A 13,203-nucleotide genomic window follows, 5' to 3' on the forward strand; every position below is an offset into this window, starting at 1 on the left:
CCTCCTTCTTCCTTAATATTAATGTTTTAATATTAATAATTTTAATACTAATAATGTTTCACACTTTCGAATTGGGTGCCTTGGTTTGGATCTGATGTCTTACATTGAAAATATTCCTTTTTGAGCCGCAAAAGAACCAAGAGTAAGAATGATGAATTGAATTTCTTTTCAGGTCTTGTTGACAAATTCGGCTGTAGGCCAAAGAGCATCCTGTCATCACTTGGGCCAAGTCCTCGAACCTGAAGCCGCACATGTGAATCCTCGACGTTGCATCCTTGGTTCTCATCCACTTGCAATTTTTTCAACTCCTTTTTCACCCCGTGCCACTGGTCTAATAACTTAAAATCCTATAATAAAGCTACTTACTGCCTTCGTTGTGGTATGCCCTTCGTTGCTCTAACAATAACTATTTTTCTCCGGATTTGGCTTTGGCTGTAGCTTCGACCGAGTTGTCGAGGCTTTCTGCCACCACAAATGTGCAAGTCAAGTCAAGTGCATACGTCACTGGTTCCATTCAGCCAAGCCATACCCATTTCCCCGATTTCATTCGTTAGCCCCAGCCAACCAGGTCTAAGTGCACGGCATCCATATCTGTTTTTCTGTTTTTTTCTCATTTTTGGCTTAGTTACTTTTCAGTCTATAAAAAATTTCCTGCCGAGCGACTGGATTAAGATTGAATTTTTCTTGGCCAGGTTTTTATCTCCTATTTTTTCATTTTTTTTTTGCAGTGGCAGATTTTTTATCTGGTCTTCGTCAGGTGAAGAGCCGTTTAGATATACCACACAAAAGGCTGCTAAAAATATTTTCATGTTAAAATAGAAATATTCCCCCATTGAAAATGGAAACGTTTTCGCCATTGTGTTTGGTTTTGATATATACGTATTACAAAGGATGTGTGTGTTTGTGTATATGCAACCGGATGTTGTACAGTTATTGGAATGTCTCTTCATTTCCACACTCAATCCCCTCAGCCCCTCTCTGCCAGAAACGACATTTACAATGGACTATTAGTTGGCATTTTTCTAGTATTTTTGTCGTCCTTGTCGTAGTCGTCGTTGTCGACAGGAAATGGTAAACTGATTTCTCTTATTAATTTCAGTTGGCAATTTGTGCAGATAAATCAGTGTAGTTGTTGCTGCCACATTGCTATTTGCTTCGCCCTTTCCTTACATTTTTCGCCGCACCCTCTTGATGGCCATTGTGCCCCAAACCCTTTCAGCTCCCCTACAAAGTAAGCTAAGCAATTGCTTGCATATTTGTTAAGAATAAGCATTCCGGAATTTTTCGAGTAAATTAACCTTTTGCTGGCTGGTGAGAGGAATGTAATGGGGAAGTTCTGAATTGCCGGATGCAATGCACTTTTGACCCTAGATTTAATTCTCAAAATGCACAAGAGTGCAAGATTCAATTGCGATGATATTACTCACAAACTATGAACTTTCTAGTTACTCCCTATTACTGCCGTTAACCAATTTTTAAAAAAGCTTCCCCTCGAAAGAATGGAACATTTTTAATGGTTTCAATTAAGCTCAATGGTCAATTGAAGGCATTATAACAACATTAACAATAATAACAGCAGCAACGTGACTTTTGTGCAAATTGTTAGCGTCGGCGATTTTTCGTCGGCAGACATTGTTGTTCTTGTTTCTGCTGCTCCCGCTGTTGCACTAAATATTTTAATTAAAGAAATAATTACATTAAATGCATTTCGTATAGAACACGTGGAGAGTGCCTACCACACCCACAGGCACCCACAGGTCGGAATTTTTTAAAACTTCATTAAGCGAATTTATTGCAAGCAGGCATCCACCATTGGACAGGTCCGAACAGAATGCAATTTAAATCCGAAACACACTTGTGCACTTGCGAAACAAAATAAAAATGAAAATAATAAAAATGAACACAATTGGACCAAATGAATGTGCAAGTGTCACTTTGGGTCATCAATGAAATGCGCACCTTCGGCATTTTTCCGCGTTTAATTATTTCAATAAAATCAGCATACGAAAATAATCATCAATGGAAACCAGCTTCGAACAAATTATACAAGGGGACTCGAAATGTGGTTAATACAATTATAATTTCAATTTGCTCTTCAATGGTGTTGCGCACTTTACCAAACCTATAATGTGACTCTTCAATTTATTTAAAATCACTCTGGTACGGGCCGAAAAAAATAAAGCAATATTATTTTCGACTGAATCTGACCTGATTTTGGATTCGCGGCTTCATTTGTATACAATTTCGGACTTTCAAACTCAAAAGCTTAAGGTAAAAAATAAATTACTTTTCGCACTCTGCCATAATTCTAGGGTTGTCACATATACACAGGGTCTGATCACATTCTTCTGCCAAGGCCACCCAATAGAACATTTCCAAGACATTCGTTCTGATTCAACCTTGTGGAATTTTTCCTACGCTTCCTTGTTGCTATTTTTGTTGTACTCTTGCCTCCATTTTCTGTGGCATATTTAATAACAGCGCATTAAGATGCGACACATTTGCAGTCAAGTCAACAAATTGCCGGCGGCAATGCTAAACCCCCTCGCCTTCAACCCAACCCATCAGCCAGCCAGCCCGCCCACCAGCCCCAGCATATCTTGCCCCACCAATGTGGCTCACACTCTAAAATGTTGACGACGTGCGCGCTTTAATCTTGTTTAAAAATGCGCAGCTGTAACAACAACGATGGCAACGCGAAATGCGTGACTATGTGTGAAGGCAGGGTGGCCAAAAACTCAAAGAGAACCAGTCCTTAAGGACGAATCGGATGATTCCCTTACCAAGTTTGTGAAAGTCCAAAGGGTATTGCTTTGTGAAAAACTAAAGAGATTTTTTTTTGGGACAGAAATAAAGAAAATCATAAGTTTTTACTACTTTAGTAAATTTTTAATTTTTGTAAAATTAAATGCAAATAATTTATATCCCATTTAAGGGTATAATGAACTGGGAGAACTGGAATATGTACATTTACTGACAGGGAAGATGGTGCAGTGGGGTTTCCAGGTACAGGTGGGGAACGCTTGCTGTACTTAGGCGGACATCTTGTCAAATCTGCGCCGTGAAGCATTCTAATGAGAAGTGCTTTGCTCCAAGTTTACTTGGCTCACCTTCGTTACAAGACCAACAACAAAAACAGCAACAACGGCAAAAAAACATGAAGCAAAAAAAAAACAAGTAAAACAACAAAGTCGTGCTATCACAACCGCATAATCAAAGGGCGTTGGGCATGGAAGCCACTTTGCCTGCCTTTTTATGCTCATCTCGGAGTTTCATGTTTTTTCCTCCTTTGCGCAGCGCTTTTTCTGTATTTTTTATGTGCGATATATAATTTCATATTTTTTAAGATAATTATGTCGATAAGTTGGGAAAAGGTAATGCATGCCAGTAAGCCAGGGCGGGGAAGCCTGGCCCAAGGGTGAAAATAAACTCGAAAAAGCAAATATAGGAGCAGACAGAAAAGCAAAGACGCTAAAAGAAAATTTCTCCCACCTGGGAGCATCAATACAGTAACAGTAGATTTTAAGATTTTATCGATCTAATGTCTTTAAAGCTTATGAGATTTTGGATGCGCAGCTTTTGAATAAACTAAAATATTAGTAACAAAAATATAATAATTTTTTAGTACTTACATTTCATGTTAAATAATACCTCGCATCCTTTTTCATGAGAAAATCCAGCTTCTTTGTTTAACCAAAAGGTTTCAATTTCAAAATCCTGTGTTTTAAATTAATTACAAAGCTCTTTGAAATTTCGAAAGTGGCGAAATATAAACTTTGGTGTAATTTGTATTTCATGAGCGCAGTGTGCGGAATTATCGTGACATCGGCCTTCCAACTTAATTAGTCTCCCCTATTTCATTGGTGTCGCGCTGTTACCCACTGGTCGATATAATCAATAGCTTCAATTATGCGTGCATCGAATATGGCAATTTGAAATGCGAAATAGTTGGCTCTGGCCGCACGGCCACACAGCCATTGCCCAGGATCAGCGCTGGAAACCTCAGCAACATTTAGCAGCGATGCATAAATCATAGCATACTTAGCAGCGCAAACACGCATGGAAATAAAGGCAACAACGCACACGTTCGCCAGTCGAATTTCCTATGCCCGATGTGTCCTGCCGGCTCGCGGTTGTTTTGATTTTGTTTGCAACCTTTAATTAGAAATATTGCCGCATACTAAATGAGTCGAAAAGTGCGGCCGCATTCAACGGCAGGGGGGCCATAATTGACCAGGGGAAGGTGGCCCGGTGGCCCGGGACGAACAACAAATTAAATATTGAAAAACGGAATAATAATTATGAGTATAGAATTGAGTGCTGAGAGACAGAAGGTGAGTTAATCCCGGCAAATGCAGTTAACCGCACTCGTGCATTTATCTATGCATTTATGCGCAAAATTAACTAATTTAAGTGACATGAAATATTTTGGTTACCATACGGTTTCCATTGACGAGCAAACAAACAAAGCTTTATTATCGTCCTGGCGATGGTGGCAGTACATTGAATTAGCCGCCAATTGAGTTATAATTGAGTTAGTTGGCAGTCAGGACGAGTCCAGCACAAATTATACGTTTTCACTGATTAGGAACTACAAACAACAAATGATTGGGTTAAAATTATACCTTTTTCGACCCCATGAAACTTTTTTTGTTACGGAAACTAGGCATGGCTATTCTTCTGAGGGCAAAACTTTGACGGCACTTTGACGGAGAGCTCAGCACTCACATTAACTTGGAATTTTTCTATAGACAGGATCTCCCGCCAGAATGCCAAGAGGGCAACCTTTGTGGCCATGCCAAATCTCTAAGGTCTGCCAGTAAATCAAATACAAAATACTGGCACGTGCTGAATGCCAGCGCGATAACTAGTCAGCAGAAGCAGAACGAAATGATCTCAACGACGAATCCACTCTGGCTACTACTCCGGAACTCTGGAAAAACGAGTGCAAAAAGGTTAGAGAACTTATGACGAAGCGGTTCGCAAATCCAATTTATAAATTTTTAAAGTCAAATGTTGTGCCCGTTTCCGGCTCTCGTCAGAAGGTTCTTGGGATAGGTCCTGCCACAAAGCCTCACTCCACATACAGCGCCTGTTGGGTCGGCTTCGATTATGGTTACGTGTATTCCGGGCCATAAATCACAGGACCAGGCGAAGATCTCGCCTGTTGTCTGCCACTCTAATCGCATTAAAACCTAAACGGCAAAATCTTTACTACGTGTTCTTGTTAACTTTTGCAGGCACGGGCCTGGCATTGGTATTAGAACCTAGAACAACTCCTCGGATAAAATTGAAATGGCAGGACTCGAAATTCGGATGGCGTGTTGCTCTTTAAGCTATAAACACTTCGGGGTCAGCGAGTGCTCTTACAGGACCATGGGGGGGATTGTAGGAGATCCTGAAACGATTACCTCTAGGTTTGACTTCAAAATATCAAAAAGATTTTACAGTCTGTGTATGTCAAGCCTAAACTAAAGAAGTGTTTGGGATGGTATTGATATAAAAAACTGTAGAATATATTAAAATAAGTTAGAAACGTCATCTGAAAAAAAAATTTTAATTTCAGCTAGAAGAGCTAAAATTTAATTTAAATTTGTTACGTTTTCCACGCATTTGTCACAGTTTTGTCAGGCAGTTGATGTGGATGTTGAATGGATTTCTTTTTCACTGCTGGACATTTTTGGCCCTTGTTGGTTTTTTTGTTGCATTTGGGGTTCGCTCCCGAAACTCCCTTTTTTCGTTCTTATTTTCACAAGGGGAGTGTGCTTGTGGGTTAAGAACTTTGAACTTGTGCTGTAACTTTTTCGTCGCTGGGGCTGGATGTGACAACATTTGATTGCTCATGAAATCGATCGATTGTGGAAACGTGTTGATTGTATTGTTGTGTGCTCAAACCCAAAGGTCAAAAGTTTTCAATTCTCTCGTAAAAGTTGTCTCTTTGCTGGGGCATATAAAATGAAGTGTCCTCGTTATTCTTGGCTTTAGAGAGAAATCATTTAAATACATCCCAGTTCCCGCAACACATTAAAATTGCATGCCAAGTGGTCCCGAAGGTCCGAAAGACGAAATAAAAAATAAACTAGAGGTTGGGAAAAGTGAAGAGATCTGACCTTAAAAGTCAGAAATTACACTTCAAGGTTCATTCGTCAAAATGTCGTGACTTTCGATACGAGATTAATATTTGACTCGGAGCATGATGGATGTCCGAGACGTATTATACCTCAGCCATTAATTACTTGTAAGCTCAAGATTCTATTCCGAAAGCCTTTGTCGCGACGAATGATCCTGATGGATCACTTGTTGATTCGTTGACCTAATAACGATTTGTCCCCTTTCATATATCTCATCAGTCATTCCCGTTCGCAAAGTTTTCATAAAGATTTTCTATAAGATTTTTTTCTTTCCAAACTTTTAGAGGATAAAAGTTCTTTGAATTCCGTAAAATATTCTTACAGAATGTGCAGAAAATTGAATATTTTTTTATTGGAATAAAAATTGTTTCTGTGCTATGCGAATATACGTTTATTGTAAATTGGCTTTGTGATAAATCTTAAATACGTAAAACAATTTTTGCAACTGTCGCAATATGCAAATAATTCAGTTAACATGTTATTCTATTTGATTGCACATATTTTAATTTGCATAAACATGCTCTCCCCCGGTTCCGGACCCGGACCCGTCTGACCTGATTTGCGTTTCCCTATCTACCTATTGCTTCGATGCTTCAGTGCGCGATGCTGCGTGACACGTAAATCCGACACGTAAAATAATAAGCGGAAATGTTGAAAAATTCAAAACGCTTTCCGGCATCCCGCCCACACCCCACCGCTTTTCCGGCTATACCCAAAATGAGCACCTGAAGACTGGGTGCCATTATCGCATTGATGTTTGCCCGAAAAGTCAAGATTTGTGCGCATTAATGGTAGCGATTGAATTTTCAATATCTGAGGAACGTGACTGTCGCGGTCGCATCGATTTCATTGAAACCTGACGTGCTCAACATGTTTAATTGCATCAGAGGAGCGCGAAAACCTGAAGCTAGGCGGGAATGGCATATGAATGGGAATGAGTGTGCCAGGCTAATACCAATATTGGAGCTTGTGAAATACCATAGAGTGGGAGTCCGTGAGCCGGGTGGTGCAGACAGCCCATCCGTAGGCCATAAATTCACACAGCAATAACAGACGAAGTGCAGATACCAGAGGTCTATAAATGACAAAACGCAAATGATGGGTGACAGAAAGATGAACTAATTGAGGGCACTCTCTAATATTTTATGTAAATGTTTGAATAAGAACTAGCCAGCATTAAGAGCTGATTTATATTAAATCTTAGTACATTCTGCTATTGCATTTATAAGAAAATATACCACATGGTAATTAAATTTAAAGATTTTTCATTTATTTCCTGATTCCCGGACTTTTCCGTAGGAAACTACGTATAAGCATTCGGCTGTGCCTCTAGTCCTTGGATGGGCTTTTGCACATCATACGTTAGGCGGAGATTAATGGCCGCACTGAGTGCTTGGCACCTATCAAATTCAATCAGAGGCATTCATCAATTTTCAATTTGGCATTTGCTGGACGCAGTACCAAGGACGGACAATGGACGATGAACGGGAAGCGACGAAGGATGTGGAAAGGAAAAAACTACGGAAACAGAAAGTTCATGTTGGCGGCTTGGGTTCCATTTCTCCATCACATTGCCATATCGCCAATGTTTCCCATATCGAGGGCAGACATCAAAAGCGAACCCGGAGCGGCAATGTCAGAAGAAGAAGCGCAAAAAGTGCAGAAAAATATGAAAAATCGCCGCTGACCGCAGAGCAAACACACTCAAGCCCAGGAAAACACACACACCAGCTCACACCTAGGACCAACCCAACAGCAGTACTGCGAAAATTGATTCAATGTCATAAATTAGATTTGAAATACTGAAAAGCTTTGCCAAAGAGCTCTTTCTCTTTGCCCCTGAATGGGCAAGGCGACCATAAAAATGTGTGCGAAATTTGTTTTTGTCGTTGGCATTTTGCACTGTGGGAGAAGCCGGGCGGAGGATGGTACTGGAGCCGGGCTGGAGCGCAATGAAGCACCGCAAAATAAAGTAAATTATATTTACGTGTATTTTGCATAGCAATTGCGATGTGATTTTATTTCGCCGCTTTGGAGTTTTGTTTGTCAACCTCTCGGGCGTATGCGCAACGTTTTTGTTTACACTACATTACCAAAACAGTTCAATGGGAGACAGGGCTCGATCGAGGACTGGGGGGAGGCTGGCGCGTGCCTTATAAATGATGTACAATCAATTAATTTGCGGCCTATTTACAGAGCAACTTAGAGCGCTGCATCCGATGGGGCAGCGGGCGAGATGCGGAAGCAATAACAAACACAAAAATGGCCTCCAAAAAATTATGCTCAATTTGGCATCAAATGCTGACAGTAGTTGCTCCCGGCATTTATCACACTTGATAGGCAAAGTGTTTTTATTAATGACGCCCTGTCGATTGACATTTCTGAAAAAGTGATTTGTTTCGGTTTCGGAATTGGCACCGTGGGTGAGATTTTCCGGGGCCACTCGAGGTGAGACAAATAACTTTCAATTCAAGCTAAATTTAATAAAACATTCAGTAGATTATCGTTTCAGGACAATTAAAAGTGCTTATTGGTGCAATTATTTGTTTTCTAAGTAAACAAAATGAACATAAATATTGAAAAGCCATTAAACTTTTATGCCAAATCCCGTAAATGACATATGATTTTTATTTTGTCCGCAGTATCAAGTACCAATGCAAATATTTGATTCGCAAACAAAGCAAGGAAGATGTCAGAGCGAATCGAGTGGAAGGGTCTGTAGCCCCCAGCCCTCGCCAAGTCACCCTTTCCTCGCTCCAAGCTGCTTTTGAGGCCCAGTCTCACACATAACCCAATGGTTTTATGACTGCAGTAACTTTACGCCATAAAATAGGATTTCCTACTGAGCCTATTCACAACTTTTCGCATTAGACTTAAGCGAAAAGCTCGCTGCCAGTGTTCTTCCTCCTGCTTCCCGCATATCACCGGTTTTACCCATTTTTTTTATTTTTTGGGAGCGAAAGCGCGAAGCGTTCTGCCTCTCGGCCAACCCAGCACCAGCACCCATGGCAATAAAAAACCTATACACATGTGAAATGTGAAATGGTGGCGGGATTTATGGATGCGACGCCTCTTGCCAGTTCGGGTTTGTTGCTTTATTTTCTGTTGCGCTTTTTCACAATTTTTAATAACCAGTCAGACAAACCAACAAAGCCAAAAAACCAACGTCCCTCCCCAGGCGTTTATCAGCTTTGCGGGTTTTCAAATAATGAAATAAAAGCACACATTTAAGAAATAATATTGAAGTGTTCCCCCAAATAGCATACACTCAAAAAAATGAATGCTTTCTCAGAAACCTCCCATCTACTGCTTATGAAAAATATTTTTGTCTGTGTCGAATAAAGATTTTGTTATCACCTTTCCTTTATGGACATTCAAAACAAACAGGAATCTTAATTAAATAAAATTCGTGCCAAAACAATTTGAAGAAATAAATATTTTATGCTTCCGGAAGAGGAAAATAAAAACTCCAAACAGTTGAAACGTGTTGTGACCAGCAAATTGAGCGAATACCCGGTTAGGAAATCAAAGGCTTTAACCTCAGATATCCTTTTAAATGTTTCAAGCAGCAGGAGAGCAATACCAACAACCGGAGCAAAAATAGCAGAGACGAAAATATTGGAAGGCAGGCAAGCAAATAAATCAATTCCGATAATATCGTGCGTGTGGCCCCTCACCCGTTTTATAATAAAAATTCTTTATATGTTTTGATGGCAAGGCCTGCCGTTTGCCAACTTCCGCAATGTACCCCTCTACATGCGATGGGCTACAAGAAAATCCCAATAAATTGAAAAACAAAATCATTCAATCCAATGGCAGCAAATCAGGCGAGTAGGCTTGGCATCTCAGAAAAGGGGTTTGGTAAGGGAATTGGGCGTGAAGCAAATAAGACATCAGCGTTTTTGGATTTTATCCTTTTCTGGATGGGGAATAAAAATAAGGAATAGTTTTACGTCTGCAGTATGTATTTATGGCTTGAATTAAGACTTTATTACATACATTTTCAAAGCATGGAATTTTACAGAGTTTTCATTTTAATATATGAAGACACTTTACCATCTCGTTTAATAATTTCGTTTCTAATTTTAGACCTACAACAGGTTGCTAAAAACTTTTTGCACTCCTTTGTGGAAGGAATGTTTGCCTTCATCAGGTCGCTGCGTAATGAGAGGTGAACTCATAAATTAAAGTCAAGTTCGAGTGGGCTGTCACAACTTTGACCTTCGCAGACTCCCCAGTTTTAATTTAGTTTTAAGCCCCAGCCGGAGGTTCCTCGGATCTGTTGAGGAGGTCATTGTTGTTGTCGTTATTGCTTTTGTCATAGTGTTGGGCTGTTGCTCTCGGTATTTTGAAAGTTTTCAAACTTTGTCATAAAGTTAAGTGGCGAACATTTTAGGCGCTGTCGAAAACAACAAAGAAACTAATTGACTTGGATTAGCGCTTTCGATGTATATGGGTATGTGTATTATGGCGTGTGGGTGGATGTATGTAGATAAGTATCAGTGTGACTGCCACTTCCACCATAAATCTTTTAACGAAAACTTTGGACACAAGACAATTTCGTCTCAAGGTTGTCGCGTGGGCGTGATGCCTGAAAGCCTGGATTCCGATGGCCTTGCCCCTAGTTATAGTTTCCAGTATAGCGCATACGCCATGTGTGCCGTGGAAACAAAAACTTCGGGCTTTAAGACGATCCGCATATAAAATCAATAGGCGAAAGCAGCTCACTGGCCACGCCCCAACGCCCTCCAGCAACGCCCTCCAGCAACGCCCTCCGGAAAGTGTCTTCCGCTGATTCTTGCCAACGTTCGCAAAAATTTATTGTGTGTGAAAATGTGTTGACTTCACTCAAAAGTTGCCAGTGCCGGTCCGATGCCAAGTTGGATTTATGTATATATAACACCATCTTCACCGACCCCTCTCTTTTCGGTCTCCAGGGCTGTTTGGTCAAGTTATCGTGTGTGTCTCGTTTTTATGGGTATCTTTCGCTTTGTACCCAGCCGTACAGCCCGCAGTATGTAGACATTGCATTCGCAGTCTCCTTAGATTTATTGCCCGCCCTGATGGACTCGTACTTACTCCTTTGGCCGGCTCTGTTCGCTGACTTGGCAGGGTTATCCCCGAAAATTCTTTAAGCGGAAAATCGCTGGCCGTATACGCGAGTCCGTCAGCCCGTCAGCGATTCGTATGAAACAAATGATGTAAATGTGAAACTTGAGCTGGGAAACTGTCCCTCCGTCGGCTATTAAAAATCACTTTGAGCAGTCAGGCGCAAGGCAACAATTCACTCATGAAAAAAATTATGATAAATTGTAGTTTAATCTGTACAAAATTATGCAAATGCTAAAAAAGAAAACAAAGAAAAATTGAGCAACAATGCCTTGAGATTACTACTCTTTTTTTATGTGTGTAAATTAAATAACGCCACAGATATAATTATATGTATATACAAGCTATAATTACGCTTTTGAATGAGTTAGTTTATTTTCTAGATTTTTCCGCATAAGCCATAGGCTGTTTTTAAAATAGCCTGTAATATTTGTGGCAGAGTATCAAATGGAAAGAGCCTTTGAAAAAATGGGTAAACGTCAAATTCAAAAAAAAAGGGAAATGTATTAAAACGTCAGCAGCTTAGAAAAAAGGGTTGTCCTGTAGAAGACCGGGCTTAGTCTCATTATTCCAACTTTCATTTATCATTTAAGATTGATGCAAAAGTAATGAAAATTGGATTACCCGGTAAACATTGGTCAGTCCCATTTGCAATAAATACTCTTTAAGGTCTGGCAGAGTACGGCAAATTTTTGCGGTGACCTTAAAGGATCGACGACATATTTTGTTGATTTATGGGCTGACCGCAGGAGCCTTGCTGGGTGGCTTTTCCGCGAGTGTCGGCGGTTGTCAATAAATCAGGCCCACAATAAGGCCGGAAAGCCTCCGACCAGCTGTGAGGCGGGACGCAAATCTAATTGTAAAGTTTTCAAAGTGGGACCGAATTAGTAAACTCCAACAGGCCGCGCTGTGATTATTAACGCAACGGGGTTTCCAGAACAAACACACCGCACAGCTCGACCCGTATTTTCTTTCACCCTCTAATCCTGTCCACCACTCCCCAATGCCCAAGGCGTGTCCCATGTTTTCACTTTTACTCCCTCACCCTCGGCATTCCCTGCTTTCTCCGAGCTCTGCTCTGTAGGCTGGATTTGTTCCAATTTTAAAGCCATAAATTTGATGGCCCTTTAAGCGCTTAAAGCATTTTCGTCCAAGTCGAATATTTGGTATAACAATTACATAAATGCCGGCTGCTTATATGCATCAGTAGACAAGCCGATGTCTAAGGAGAAGTCAAGGCTCAAGGACCATTCTAGTCTCGAGAAGAGATAATAGCTGCGGGCAAAGAAAACATGGACAGTTCCTTTCGAAAATTTGTATTATGTTTTATAAGTCTATCAATGGAAAAAGAGCAATGCGAAGCTCAGTTTAGGGCTGGGTAGACATGTCTAAGGCACCTATAAACTATTACATTATCCAATCCAATAATGAAAATAGTACAATTGTTGTACGAGTTGTGAAAAATCTCATACTCTCTTCGAAATCTAATTTAATTTGCCAGCCCTGGAATGCGTTGGCCGTGTCCTTGGCGGCCGCCTGCTAAAAATGCGCAGCACAACAAATCCCAAAATCCCCGCTAGCAAATTTATTTTAATTCACTTTTGGACGCTGCCTGTCGCTCGTTTCTGCTCTGTTCCGTTTGGTATCCTGGCCTGTCCTGTCCTCCTATTATTTTTTTGGGCGGTTCTTGTTTTTGGTTTTGGCATTGCCAATTTCCTGTGCCCCAAACTGGCCCGGCTTTGGGGTCCTGCTGCTCTTGCCCACGTCTTGCCCTGACACTTGGCGACATTGAAATGAGCACTTTAGGCAAATACGCCAAGGGCCACGGAATCGCTGGGGATTGAGGACTAGGGACTGGGGAGCAGGGAACAGGGAACAGGGACCCGGTCGCCCACACAACGAACTAAACACCAAAAACAGAAGTCGTCACTGTTATCAAATGTATTTTTATGCTCTTTTGATT

Source organism: Drosophila ananassae, chromosome 3R (genome assembly GCF_017639315.1).
Source record: "Drosophila ananassae strain 14024-0371.13 chromosome 3R, ASM1763931v2, whole genome shotgun sequence".
In the NCBI taxonomy this organism is placed as follows: Eukaryota; Metazoa; Arthropoda; class Insecta; order Diptera; family Drosophilidae; genus Drosophila; species Drosophila ananassae.